This window comes from Diprion similis, chromosome 7 (assembly GCF_021155765.1).
Source record: "Diprion similis isolate iyDipSimi1 chromosome 7, iyDipSimi1.1, whole genome shotgun sequence".
Lineage (NCBI taxonomy): Eukaryota > Metazoa > Arthropoda > Insecta > Hymenoptera > Diprionidae > Diprion > Diprion similis.
In genome coordinates, this window is record NC_060111.1 from 9,072,934 (window position 1) to 9,087,627 (window position 14,694).

General features: G+C 34.0%; 1 long non-coding RNA gene across 1 annotated transcript in view; it reads left to right on the forward strand.

Annotated features, from left to right (window-relative positions):
* Positions 1 to 3,235: 3,235 nt before the first annotated feature.
* Positions 3,236 to 14,694, forward strand: part of LOC124408215 — a 139,201-nt gene continuing 127,742 nt past the window's right edge. The window contains exon 1 of the long non-coding RNA XR_006929401.1: positions 3,236 to 3,463. This is a non-coding gene — a long non-coding RNA (uncharacterized LOC124408215). The remainder of the gene's footprint in view (positions 3,464 to 14,694) is intronic.

Here is a 14,694-nt window from a genome sequence, read left to right on the forward strand (position 1 = left end):
CAACGAATTTTAGTGGATTTCATGAGTAGCTGCATGCGAAATTTCAAGGTAAATCAATCTCTCGAGTCTACTTGGAATACAAAATTGAATTTCACATTTTAATTTATTCATGAACCACCATAAAACCCGAAGAGCTAAGGGTCCTTGTGACCTGTAATAAACATTCTCATTTTTTCTGCAATTTTTCGCACGTGCTCTGCATTGTCCTAAAACATTAGTTTTTATATATTGAAGTAATTTAAATGGCTTAACAAACGAAATCAAAACCACGTATTAACCCATCCGCTTTCTTGTATACTAGAGCGTACGATCTTGATTTTAGTTCTTTACTATATATTCTCGAGATATACATATTAAATAATTATCAAGTATGTGAAATAGGGGAAAAATTTTCTGATAAATCGATTGCGGCTATTTGTTTCATAGAATTATTTTCACATTGCAAGAAGAAAGCAAACTTTGAAGAAAAAAAAAACTTAATTTATGAAACATGTCCAAGACATCTCAAAAAGTTGTTCAAAAAGTGTTTCTTTACTCAAATAAACGCATATTGATTTAAGATTCTCATTTTAAGGCGAACGAGTTAATTATCAAGCAAAATAACAGACAAGTAAAGAATACAATTAACACCAATAATAAACATAAAATAATTTTATATTATTATTTTGTATATTAATGAACTAAATTTTTGAATAAACAACGGTTCTTGGGCTATTTCAAGGCAAATTGTGACAGTTGACTGGTCGGGGAAGCACGGCCAGTGAACTACTTTCTTAAGAGCATGTCGTGGTCTTATCTTCCGCTACGAAAGAGCGATGCACCGTAGAAATTTGAACTATTCCGTTCATTTTTTTTTATTTAATATAGGAATCAAAAGAGTGAGTTTGCTCGGCTGGTAAAGGTAGGAGTGCTACATGCTCTTAACACTTGCGAAGGGTAACTTTTTTTATACACATGCGGTGCGGGGCCCTAGCGACCTGTGAAATAGCCCTGAATATGCAAACAGAAATATTCAAGTAAGTCACTAGCCCTCCTTGTCATTTTTTTTGTCAATAGGGTGAAAGCCTCCTATTCCTATTCCTAATCAACGTCCAACGTGCAGATACACTGTGGTATGCGATGCACTATCCTACCTGTAACTGATTTTTGTCAACTCAACGGGTTCTAAGACTGCGACGTGAGCACCGATAAATATACCAACATGGGAATGCAAAGCTCTCCGCGATATTGTCTGTATTGCCTTTTTCCTCCTAGTTACAGCTGCTGCGGTTGAACTCAACGGGCTGCATAGTTCTGTGGCGCTAGAAACAAAAGCGAGACAAAAACTAATCTCTTCTTCTAATATATACCAATAAAATCCGAAGCTATATTCCTGATTTTTATAATCTTTAGTTTTTGATTGTTCGTGATTATGCTCCGGAACTTTTTAATTTTCCTGTTGTTGCCTACATTTGACGGAACTGTCAGGAGTTTCATTTGTATGTTATATCCCAGTGACCTGTTCTGTATGCATTTGTACATCGATCATTAGTACGGGAAAATGGTGATTTTGCTGAGAATTTTGGGTAGAACGCTAGTTTTTTTTCTCATTCCGTGGGAGGGTCGGCCATGAGTGTGAAACTCAATTTTCGGGACGTCAAGGGTGGTAGAACGGCCGCTATCTTGAAATTAAGGGTTCCGATTATTTTTTTGATTCATCTCAGTAACCGTGAAGCTAGCAAAAATTTTGTTCAGAGCTTTTTTGTAGGTGATACAATTATCAATAACTTTTTCTTAAAATTTTTTACGCTAATGTCAATAATAAAAAAGTTGTAAGCAAAAAAAGATGAAAATTTTAGGGACAAAATATTTTGAGGTAAGATTATTAATTAATTTGAAAATTGACAATAAGCATGCTTCTTACTTTTTTTTATAGAACTAACGTTCCTACCTCGGTTTTCTTTAATTTTTCTAATGTATTTACTTTTTTACGTATTCAGATACGGTTTTTTACACTTTTTAGTTACTTTAGTAATGAAGGAACATGAAAATACAGTCTAATTAGCATAATTGTTTATAATATAAGATTTATAAATAAAGAAGCTAAAAAAAATTACGATTTTTTGGGAAAAATCCTTTTTGAAGAATCTATCCAAGGAAATAACTTGAAATTTGGTGAAAGCGGGTTTTTGGGGTCGCTGATAACGAATCCCAATTCATGCTTTTAAAGTACATAGTTGCAAATTCAATTTGGCGGCGAAAAATTTCGGAAATTGTGGAATTTTGCGGGAAATTACAGATATCTTGAATCCACTATCTTCAATTCCGCAAATTTGATAGCGGATTCGTAATCAGTGATCCCAAAAACCCCCGTGTCAGAATTTTTACGATCATGCGATTATTTAAAAAATACATGCTTTATAGGATTAACGCAAGATATTGAAAAAAATAGTTGACATTTTTTTTTCAGTATGTACTACCACTTCAAAAAAATGAATAAATTCCTGCGGGTAAAGGGGTGTAGAAGATACTTTTTGACAAAGTTTGGCGGTGGCCACTTTTAAGTAACGCGGTAAAAAAATGAATTATTTTTATTTGATGTCAAATCGATCTCCCAAGTACAAATCAAAAAAGCTGCGGGGGCAGATTTCCCATACAAGCACGGATATACCCTTTTATTTACTTACAGGGAAATTCGATTCTAATTTCAATTTTAATTTGTAATTAGAAGAAAAATCGCTATTAATTACATTCGTAATTTGTAATTGAAATTTTTCTAATTACGAGTAGAAAATATAATTAATATTTTTGATTCTTCCAATTACAAATCAAAATCGTCATTAGTAATTTTCTTTTTTTCAGTTAAAAATAACATTTGTAATTAGTATCAAAGGGCTCTGTCTCTGCGCGCCTCGCGTCGTTGTGTGTTCTCATTTGTTTCTTGTTCAAGGAGTAAAAGACGTACATACATATTTTCACCAGTTAAGCAACAATAACTTGATCGCAAAGTTTCGAGTCTCACCGTCGACGAAAACAATACCTGAAGCGTTTGCTGAAGATAACACTATATCATCGGAAACTGCACAAGTACATACCGACCGAGACGAACAAGTCGCGTTGCTCGCTCGCTAACCGCTTACCGACTGAACGGTAAACGGTGACCGACAGAGTCAACGCACCGTCAAAACGTCTTTGTGGCTTGGCTTATCGTTTCTCCGGGATGCCGCCTGGCAACGGAGTTCGGCGCAGAGCCGTTGGCGTCGTAAAAGGTAGTCGCAGCTGATCTGCCGGGCAGTAAGGTGTTCGGGTACATCTATCCGTCAGTTCTACGTTTCGCGCGAGCTAGTAAAGCGTGTGAGAAATTGTGTCTGGTGTTATTTTTGACAGTGACCGTGCAGGGTGCAGAGATTGGGAATATTTGGCGGAGATTCTGTTTCCCGAGTGAATCGCAGCAGCGCAGATACTGATTCCGCACCGGCATTGGGTGAGTTTTCTAGGTTATGACGGAGCAAAAAACTGTTTTCCTTTTTTTTTTTTTTTTTTTTTTTTTTTTTACTCATTCGTCATCTCCATGTGCTCTCGCTACACGTGATTTTACCGATCACTCTGCGATCAGGTTCTCCACCTTTGCAATCACACTCGCTTTGATAACCCCGCGATTCGTCCTCGCAAAGTATCGCTAGTGCAGACGACGAGAGTGCGAGCTCAACTGCCTCAACTCTACGCGAACCTTGTTTTGAGGTGACTGACACCTGATGCGTCATTGAACATGCTACGCATGTGGAACTCGCGGTTCGCCTACCTGCGTGCCGGGCTACACACAAATGTACCTTTCATACCGGTTCACGTTTCCTCAATGCATTTGCTGTCTTCAACCTGTCACGTTTTCACTGTCATTATTATTTTACATGTATTTGGTATGCTATGTTCTTCAGCGAGCGACGTAACTTAATTGTTTATTACCGAGTTTTTCAGTTATTGGGAATATTAGGCTGGATCAAGGAACCTTTCTTTTTCTACCTTTACTTTTCTCCGTACTCTAGGATATGTGGTTGTTGCGAGTTAGCGTTATTTTAATGCAAACAAATATGGAGGTGTAAGAAATTGCTAATAAATTTGCAGCGAATCTCAATGACTCTTGACATTTCCGCATTTGTAATAATCAACTTTACCAAGCTGTAGCTGCGCAAAGATCATTTGGCATCAAAACCACTTGCAAGTAACTAGTAAACAAGAAATGCAAAATTCTTCAACAACATTGTCTGAATGATTAATTCTTAGTTGCAAACTACTGCTTCCACCAAAGTACTAATTATAGACTTTACACGTGGCCACTATAGACAACATTGCATTCGGAATGGGCGTTCGCATGTTACGGATTGCAAAAATTTATTTTTGCAGACGCAGAATTCTTATAAGTCATTCAAGCATACGTAGTATTCATGTTTTGCAAACGCAACTCTTTTCAAGTCTCGTAATCAAGTAATCCTGGGGATTACAAAATTTTTACACAGAGTGAAAAAAAAAGCAGGTTTTACTCAAAACTGTAGAAAAAAAGGGACACATGATGGTTTTTTATTTTTTTATTTTTTTACTATGAATGTAGCACATCTTATTCGGTACACAATGATTTTCACCATTGCTCTACAGTAAATTCTGCATTTTACGAAGTATATTTTATTAAAAAACCTGATGTATTCCTTTATTCCTGCAGTCTCAAATAACTACAATCTCAACTTTTATTCTTTTCGTGTATAACGAAATTTTCTCTTCGTTTGTTACTTCGTCAATGTTTCGATCGAGTTACTTTTTCTTGATTCTCTTACTCTTGCTTTTATCTCGTGTCAAGAAATCGATGGATTTGAAATTCGCAATGTTTCAATATTAAGGGGGCGGTGGGGGGGGGGGGGGGGGGGGGGGTTTGCTTTTTCTAATTTAAAAATAATGCCTTATTTGAGAATTTTTACTGACGAAACTGTACGGCTGATTAAATTCTAATTTTGCACATATATTCGTTAGGTATTCAGGTACCTACACAATTTTTTTCAATAATTTTCTTGCAGAAAGGCGTCTACTACCCGCCCTCAACCATGACGTCGCTCCGTCGCTGGTTGGAATGTTTTTTTCAGTCCAAGTCATCTGAAACAACAAAATCAATCGGCGCTTCATTCCATATATGTATATGTAGCTACAGTACGACCTAGAGAAAAATAAAAAAAGTGACGAAGTGGCGACTTGTCAAAACAAAATTATCAATTTCGGTAAAAAATTGGGCTCACTTCTTTGCAATAAAAAAATAAATAAATTACGTGTCGTTTTTATGCTAGGTCATGTTATAGCTATATATATGTATATGAAGTGAAACGTTGTTTAATTTCTTTCTTTCAGATTATTCGGACTGAAGAAAACATGCCAACCAGCAATGGAGTGACGTCATGGTTGAAGACGGGTAACAGACGTCTTTCTCCAAGAAAGTTATTGGAAAAAATTATGTAATTACCTGAATATGTAAGAAATATATACATGTGCAAAGCTCGAATTCAATCGACCGGATAGGTTCGTCATAAAAATTATCAATTGAGGCATTATTTTCAGTTTACGATTAGAAATAGCAAATCGTCCCCTGAGTAATGTAACGATTCTTTTTAGAAAAAATCTCAATTTCCTTAGTTATTTTATAACTTGTAGGATTCTTTGGAATATGGTAAATGAATTAATCAAAATGTAACGATACTTTGGAAACTCGACTTCCTTAGATTCACTTTAAAACTGCAAATCAGTGATTTCTGTTTACATGTTTCCTTGCTGTGAAGTCACTAATTTCGATTTCATAGAAATCGGGTTTACCTCACATCTGATATAGAGAATTTCACGAGTATTCATAGTTTGTCGTCCGTTCGAAGGTTTAAACTATTTGAAACTCACTTTGGTTCAGTAATCAACGATATAATTATAACAGTTTAAAAAAAATGAAGTAATTGTGTCTCTTTTTTATCCTGTGATTAAAGTTAATGCATCGTTAACGTAACAATACGATATATGTCATATTAATTTAACGAAACTGAAGTTAGTAACATTACTGTAACGAAATAAAACATCAAATAAATTTTTATTATTGTTTAATTTTAGAATGACTTTCAATGAGTTCGTTTTTCAAAATGTGAATGTTTTTTGTTTATTATGCTTTACTCAATTTCAGACAATCCTGAAAAGGTGTGAAGTACTTTACAGTAACGTTACGAACTTCAGCCTAATTTTTAATTTAAAACTAATTTATTTTTTTCAGTATAAGTGTCTATCTAAAAATTCAATAATAGCCAAGTTAGTAGAAAATAGTCGAACGGCGATTGACAAGCTTGGTTGAAGAGGCAACCGCGAAATGTAAATCGTACAAAAATTTGAATTGAATTCGAATGAAATTGCCGATTACTTTCCAATATTGTATTTCATGAAGGACCAGGAAAAAGTATTCAGAAACAGAGATTAATGGCAATTGGCGATTACAGTCAGATTTTGCGGTGACCTTTAGTTATTTATACACAACAAACTTTACAAAAAAATATATATCATGCATAGAACTGACCAGAATTTTACATAAAACTATTGATTCTCCGCAGAGATAACCAGGTCAATGCTTTAGTTATGTATACTGTATAATATATCTATCGTCTTGATTACTTTGAATATAAATTTTTACTCGTCTAAACCATAACATATGTTATCACACGACGATAATTCTTATCATAACTACGTTTAGTTCATGTATCCCATATTATTTTTCCGCGTGTCTGGCAAATTCCATTCCAAATGCATCCAAGATTGGTCCGTTTCGTCGGTTTCAAGTTATCTTCTAGCAAGTTTGAAGTTAGCAACGTTAACATAAAATAACGAGACACAGGAGATAAAAAAATCGTCAAGTTACAATTTCAAAATGAATTTGCGGAAGTTGGGTTTTGGCTTTGCGAAATATAAAAATGCTTTGCGTCAAATTATGGTTTACTACATTTTTGACAATATTTATATTGCGAAAATACGATTTTTTCTAAGAATGCATCGATACTTCAACGTCACGAACTTTAAACTTATAGTTTTAGACTATTCTTAGACTGTTCTATTGCGTATCTGATAAATATTGTTGATTCTCGAAAAATGGCAAATCTGTTACGATAATATCTCCTCAACAATCTACCATCTGTAGACAACAATGAGTTTTTTTTTTTTTCTTTTTTTATGAAAAAAGGTTTCACAATTTTTGTACATACCATAAAGTGGAGAGAAATTTTTCTTAAACGTAAAGAATTAAAACTTGTGGGTATAAACTGTCTTCATGTATAATTTATTAGTTTCTCCAGAAGACATCTCATCTCAAAACATCTCATGTGTCAACCGAAGTCACGTTGTTACTCTGAAAATAGTTGACACCATGCTGTGATCGAAACGTCAGCCAAAACTAATGAATTATTCATGAGGAAGTTTTAATTCTTCAGCATAACGTGAAGTAGAGAAACTTACACTAATCAGGGGTGGAATTGTGTGTACCAAGAGATTTTCTTTAATACATCAAAGTAATGCGTAGTTTTGACAAAATCCTTCCAACGCGTTAGTTACTTTAGGTCAATCCGATAGCAGAAGAAAATTTGTTGGCTAAACGGATCGTTTCGTTGACTTTATGTTTAAAAAATAATTTTGTTGATTTAGCAGCATTTGAGTTGGTTCAAAAATTCTTTTTTCTGATTGTGAGTGAGTGATGGACTATATATATTCTAGCTACATTTTCTTTAGTATTATAGGCCAATATTTCAGTGGTCGTTACTGCTTATGTTTTCACGACTTGTAATGATTTCAATTAAGTGATCTTGCATGATTTTTCTGCGTGACTATGATATTTTATTTTTTCATTATTTTATATCCGTGATGATGGATGGGGGTTGAAGTGTATAAATAAAGATTAGAAAATAAAAGTCTCGATGTCATATTTTCAAAGACGTTAAAATTTTTATCATAGAATTTAAAAAGACAGAGAATTGAAATACAGAAGAGTCAAAACGTAGAAAGGTCAAAGTATAGATTGAACCTCGGATTGAACTGAAATATTGAATCGTCAGATCGAATTTGGGTAGACGAATGTAGGAAGCCAAAACATAGCTGTAAAAACGTCAGAATTCGCTCGATTCTATACTTTGGTTGTGTATGAACTTCACCTACCAGCAGTCTGAATTTTTATAAAATAGAATTTTGCATTTTTGAATATTCGATGTTCTAACCTGTCTGTTTTCTGATCCTTCTACATTTTTCCACCCCCACCCGACGTGTTTGTAAAAATACGTATCTTCATTTTTTATCTGTATAATACTTTTGGAGTTATTTTTGTATGGCTATTACATGTAAATATAATTAATTCTTTATGTTAGCCACAGTATCATAGATTGATTTAGGGTGGAGGTGGGGGGGGAGGTACATTTAATTTTTTTAGGTACATGAAGCTCCGGTGTTGTAGGGACGTGAAATTTATATCCGGAGTTGTTTTTTTTGAAATGAAAATGAATTTGAAAATTATAATTATCAAAACAAAACCTCATACTTAGTGAAGTTTGTTTTCTCGACCGAATCGGAGTATCGTTAAATCCATACGTAGAAGTTTGAAGAACATAATTTCACACTCGGTAAGAAATAGACGACTCGATAAATAAAATTGTATCATTTTTCAAGCATACTTGTCAAAAAAAAAAAGAAAATCGTTTTCTGCTCGAAAACTATCCTAAATATCTATGTTTATTAGGGATTAGTAGTAAAATCGTATTCATACTTCTCATATGAATTGCCAATGGTGACTTTAAATTCGTATTTCATCTTGCTATTTCTTGCTCAGATTCAAAGGACGAGCTTCCCGTCTAAAATCAGATGTCACGCACTTTCAAAATCTTAAAAATAGCACAATCCACAAGTCGACCCATATCAATTTTATCTTTTCTTATTGAAACAGTCAAAGTTTTACATAAAACTTTATCTTGCATCTCTTTACATTTCTGAGGTATTAGTCTGGGACGATTGAAACTTATTACCCTGCACGAAGCGTCCAAAATGATAAAAATTCAATACATTCGAGTAAGTATTTATTTTTAGTGCAGGCCTCGTTCTTCGAATGATTTCGAAGATCTAAGTATCAATCGGATGATTTCAAAGTAATTTCGAGATTTCGTTCGAAGGACTTCGGTGTATAAGATGCAGGTAATTTTTACATGATTTCAGATAACACCAGATGATTTTGAATGATCTTATTGTGATTTCGAGGAGATTTCTATAATGATTCCAACTGTTTTTCAAAGTCATTTCAGTTTAATTCGGATGATTTTTTATACAATATACTGTAATTTCTTTTTTACTTCAAGCCTCGCTTCAAGCGAATAATAATTAATTTCAAACTGGAGTGTGTAGTGGACTTGAAGTGTGGATACTCCTTGTTTAGAACAGGTTTAAGGTGCTTATAAAGACGCGTTGTATACCTCGAAAATGCGGGGATGCATAACTCCTATACCGCTCAAGCGATCAGAGTAAAACTTGGGTAATTAATGTCTTATTTTGGCAAAAAGTGGAGCGTCTTTTGACTTTTTCAAAATTTGGAAAAAAATTTTACAGATTGGTTACCACCTACAGAAATTGACCAAATTTTCACAGTTGCACTGAATGGATCGAACTATCCGGTATGATGCCACTCGACGGTGATGAAACACATATTTTGAGCCCAGTCCCATGAGATTTGATGGTGAAATGACGAAATGGCAACTGATCTGGTTTTCGATTATGAAGAAGACCAAAATCTCATTTTGGCGACACTTGTTACCGATCTTTCACGCATGCCGGTAATTTTTTACCGACATTACACGCATACATTACGGGCATGCGCGTAATGTCGGTAACAAGTGTCGCCAAAATGAGATTTCGGTGTACTTCGTAATCGAAAACCAGATCAGCTGCCATTTCGTCATTTCACCATCAAGTTTCATGGAACTGAGCTCAAAATGTGTGTTTCATCACCGCCGAGTGGCATCATACCGGATAGTTCGATCCATTCAGTGCAACTGTGAAAATTTGGCCAATTTCTGTGGTTGGTAACCAATCTGTAAAATTTTTTTCCAAATTTTGAAAAACTAAAAAGACGCTCCATTTTTTGCCAAAATAAGGCATTAACTGCCCAAGTTTCATTCTGATTGCTTAAGCGGTATAGGAGTTTTGCATCCCCGTGTTTTCAAGGTGTACAACGTGTCTTTATAAGTACCTTAATGCGACGTAGCAGTCCTACCTTTACCGACCGAGCGAACTCATCCGTTTTATTCCTATATTAAATAAACAAACGAAAGGAGTGGATTGAAATTTCGACGGTGCGCTGCTTTTTTGTACCGGAATCAAGGAAGGTTACTCATATTCCGAAAATCGTGAAAAAAATTCGCTCGGTCGGTAAAGGTAGAACTGCTACGCTGCATTAAGGAACCATGATCTTACAGTATTTTATGATCTGCTAATATTAGTGAGGTAAGAATACCGTGTATATACTATATATACTTTGATCTGTCATACCGGATGCCACTTTCAACTGCATGCGACTAACCACATCCACATGTGTGCATTATCATCGTGGTATGTTATAACAAGGCCGTGGCAACCATATGATAAGACTGACTAAATCTGAATCTGAAATATGACTGGCCAACCAAGGTTTTTATCTACGTGTTCTTTTCCTGTTGGTGTTTAACGCGTTTCATTCAAGTACTTTTCCACTTCTCTGTCGCTGATTTTTTACCCCTCTTACACACTCGTAGAAAAGTTTGATTTCTTTAAAAAATTCGTTTCTAGGCGCATATAGTAAAATTTTTTTAACATGTTAAGGCTTTCATTTTCAAATTCCATGCATCAGACTGTTTTTCTAAAGCTTTCGATTCTTTACAAAAATATTTATTTTTCATCATTTTCGGTATATCTGACAACGGCTTATAAAATTTTACAGAGCAAAAAAAGTTTCTATATATGTTATTTTCATAATATACTTCGATCGTAAAGCGGACTATGTTAGAATTGATCTAGAGATCAAATTTTGAGAGAAACCTTTTTTATTGATTTAAAAGCGTTCAAGCCCCTGGGAGCATAAACATGAAAAAACAACTCTATTGAGAACCACCCTTGGATAGCTTGTGTTTCTCTTTAGTTCTTCGAAGTCGTTACAATAGTGTAGTCATGTGTTCACTTGCTCCTCGTATTTTTTTGTAAAATTTGCAGCTCAGATCATGTAATAATTTCATTGATAACCTCGTCTCTAGACTTTGTATAATGAACACTATCGTCAACATCAAATTTACATTTGTCAGAAGTTTAATCAGAAATGGTACCTCTGTCAATATTAAATTATTCAGTGCAGCCGAAACATTTCAGAAGCGTACGTATCGACTTTACGTAATTAGCTAATTGGCATTAATTATTATAACTTTATATTTGGCTGATTTAATTACTGCACACTCGGCTAACTTGACTTTACATCATGTATGAAATGTTACAGTTTTTCTGTGTTCGATTGAATTAAATTAATAATATAATCGTTTCAAGGAAATTGGTCATTTGAATCAATTAATTATTTTATTCAATGCACGAGCTTACCAAAAATATGAATCTTTTTTTGAGGAAATTAATATTTCCTTGCGAATAAAAAAAAAAAACAATTAATCGTTTTCAGGTAGCAAAATTCTCTCGATATAAGAAATAGAATTTTTTACAATACAAACTAATACTGTGCAGTGACAAAAAAAATTCGTCATATAATAATCAATTCGAGTATCAGAATCAAATACTGGATTCAATCAGCGTGTTACATTATAATTTGTTCCATAAAAAAATCAAATTTCTGCTTTATCATCCGCATATGATTTCTTTCGAATAATTGAAAATATTAATCAAAAACTTTTATTTTTCGATAAAATTCGTATAATAAAGTTGTCGTGAGTATTTGATTGATTTGAAATGAATAAGAAACGATGTTGAAGTTTATAAGTAATATTTTTGTGTAGAGGTAGGAGGAGTACAGTACGACTAAAATAGGTCAGCAATTAGGTAAAAGTATAGCTAAAAATGAGCAGTTTTTTTATGGTAAATAACAGTTGCCACAGCCATGATGCAAATTCCAATTTTGTGTTTTATGTTTTAGCTAGAAGGATCGAATTTTGGTGGATTTTACATGCGCCATAATGCATGCGACATCTTGGATTCAGAAATTATCAAATTCTCACTTTTGATTCGTGATCAGCGACTTCAAAAATCCCCGGGTAACAAAATTTAGACCAAAATATTAACTTGAAAAACGTGTGACTGAAGGGGTCAATTTAAGTGTAAAATATGGTTATCGATCTTGTTATTGATACTTTTTGTGTATTCGAATCTTGACCGCCATACTTAATCGACTTCATCAAAATCTCACTTCGTAAAAAAAAAAAAAATATATATATTCTTTTGATTATAAAAATCCTTTTTCTTGGGGATGAAGAACTCTACGATTGCTACTTCATAGAAATGTCCGCGAAAACTATGGATGAAAAATAGGGTGTTTCATAAAAAAGTAATTTTTGAATTTCCACTGTGGCATCGTCTAAAAATTTTTTTTTGGCGGGGGGGGGGGGGAGTGTTTAAGGAAAGATTCTCTCAAAAGATGAGCGTTGAACGTTATGTCCAAGATGGCGCTCATTCGATTTTTGACTTTTTTTTAAAACATTTTTATGAGAACTCCTTTTCATGATAGATGTTTTACTGTTCCGGTGATTCTGAGAACTCAACAAACTATTTTTGAGAATATTTCCGTGTCCCGCTTCGTTGGGCTCTTATGTTATAAAACCATAATCGAATACGCTTGTATTCAAAGTTGCTTCACTCTTTTGGACATTGAGAAATCCATCCAACCGTTTTTGAAGGGATTGCCTGTGTTCTTCATGTCTATTATTTGCTTCATGTGGGACGTTGGAGCCTGTAAATGGGGTTTCCCCATTACGAAGCTGGAGCGTAGCAGCAAGAGTGAGCAGCGAAATGTAGTAACGTTGATTGCGATGTCAGACCGAAGTTTGTAATGTTACCGTAATCATGCATCTTTGCGAAAAGTCGTTACTTTGCAACTTTAGGAGTATTTGAAATTTAGTAAACTGTTGATACAGCATCAATAAATTTAGATTTTGTAAATTTAACTTCTTCAGGTATTCTTAAGGTGAAAAATAGTTACATTCGTTTCAATGTTTCGATACATTAACGTTACTAACTTCAGCCTCGTATTGCAATAAGGCAGTCAAGCCCTAAATGAGAATTACGGATAATTATTGGTCAAGTTAAGAGTGTTCTAAGTTTCTGGTCTCCTGGTCTTCAATATAAGTTCATTTTTCGAAGCTTTCCACTTGATATTGATTGTTCAATCATCATAATTATGACATTATTTTGGTAAATAGCCTGAAGTGCAAAAAGAGCGTTTTTGAATTTCTATTTGTTCAAAAATCTATCTTATTCTACAAGTCTTGATATGACGAGTCGACGATTTTAGTACACATTAATTGTAAAAGTTGATAAAAGAGCCAAGTCAGGAAAAATATTTAGTCTTGCAATAGATTGTTTATTTTGAAAATAATAATTGAAAAAATGTTTTTTTTCATTCCTCTACGGGACATCATTTATTACCCTAAATTTCACACAAAAAATCAGCACCCTTCCAGCATATATTATACACATGTCACGGGGTTAAAATTTCGGTTACTGGTCTGCTTAAAGATGTTATAGTCAGTAGTCCCACAATAGGTAGTATCGAGATAAAATATTCCTAAGTTTTGTGAATCGATTTTCTTCAAAAAGTTAAATAAAACTACCAAAATTAGTAGAAGGGATTGGAACATGTCGAAGATTTATTTCAAATCACTTGAGAATCATTAAAATTCCATCAAAATCATTTTATTGAGATGAACATTTTTGTGAAATTCACTGAAACGAATTTGGCTTTTTCCAGTTGCCAATTTCATACTATCACTTTTGATAATAATCGATATTAGTGCAATTTTGTAAAATCAAATATCCAACGATGCCTGAAACTGCTACAAAAGTGTCGCTGTGGCATTGTAAAAAATAATTTTCACATAAAATGAGTTCTCGTATTATGCTTAAAGTTCGAAATGTTCAGTCGAACAAAATTTCAAACAATCGATACGACACAAGTTTTATTTAGAAAGTTTTTCACATATTCAATTATCAATTTATTCATTAGTAGTAATCTTAGGGAAAACTTTCATATGCTAAGGAAAACGGAGTTCAATTCATGTTGATTAAAGATGAAAATGAAACCTAAATGACGTGAACATATGTTAGAACAATTAAATCGTTACTCGAATTCAATCCCTTATACTCTGATAAATATCAAGGATTGGAATAGTTAACCATCACACATGAATCCAACGCAAGATATAGAAAACTTCATGAATAGTGTTGAAGAGTTGAAGAAAACAGGGTGATGACATGCTGGGAAAAGGTCAGGGAATTAGGAGTGTCCACATGGAAAAACGTACTTTTTTTATAAATTGCTTTCAAACTTCAACCACGCTTCGTAAATTTTTAGCTAAACTCGCTTTCGGAAATTGCATTGTGCAATTTCTCTCCCCCAACTTACGAAATTTCTGGAGCTTTTGGTCGTAAAAGCCACCCAACATTACC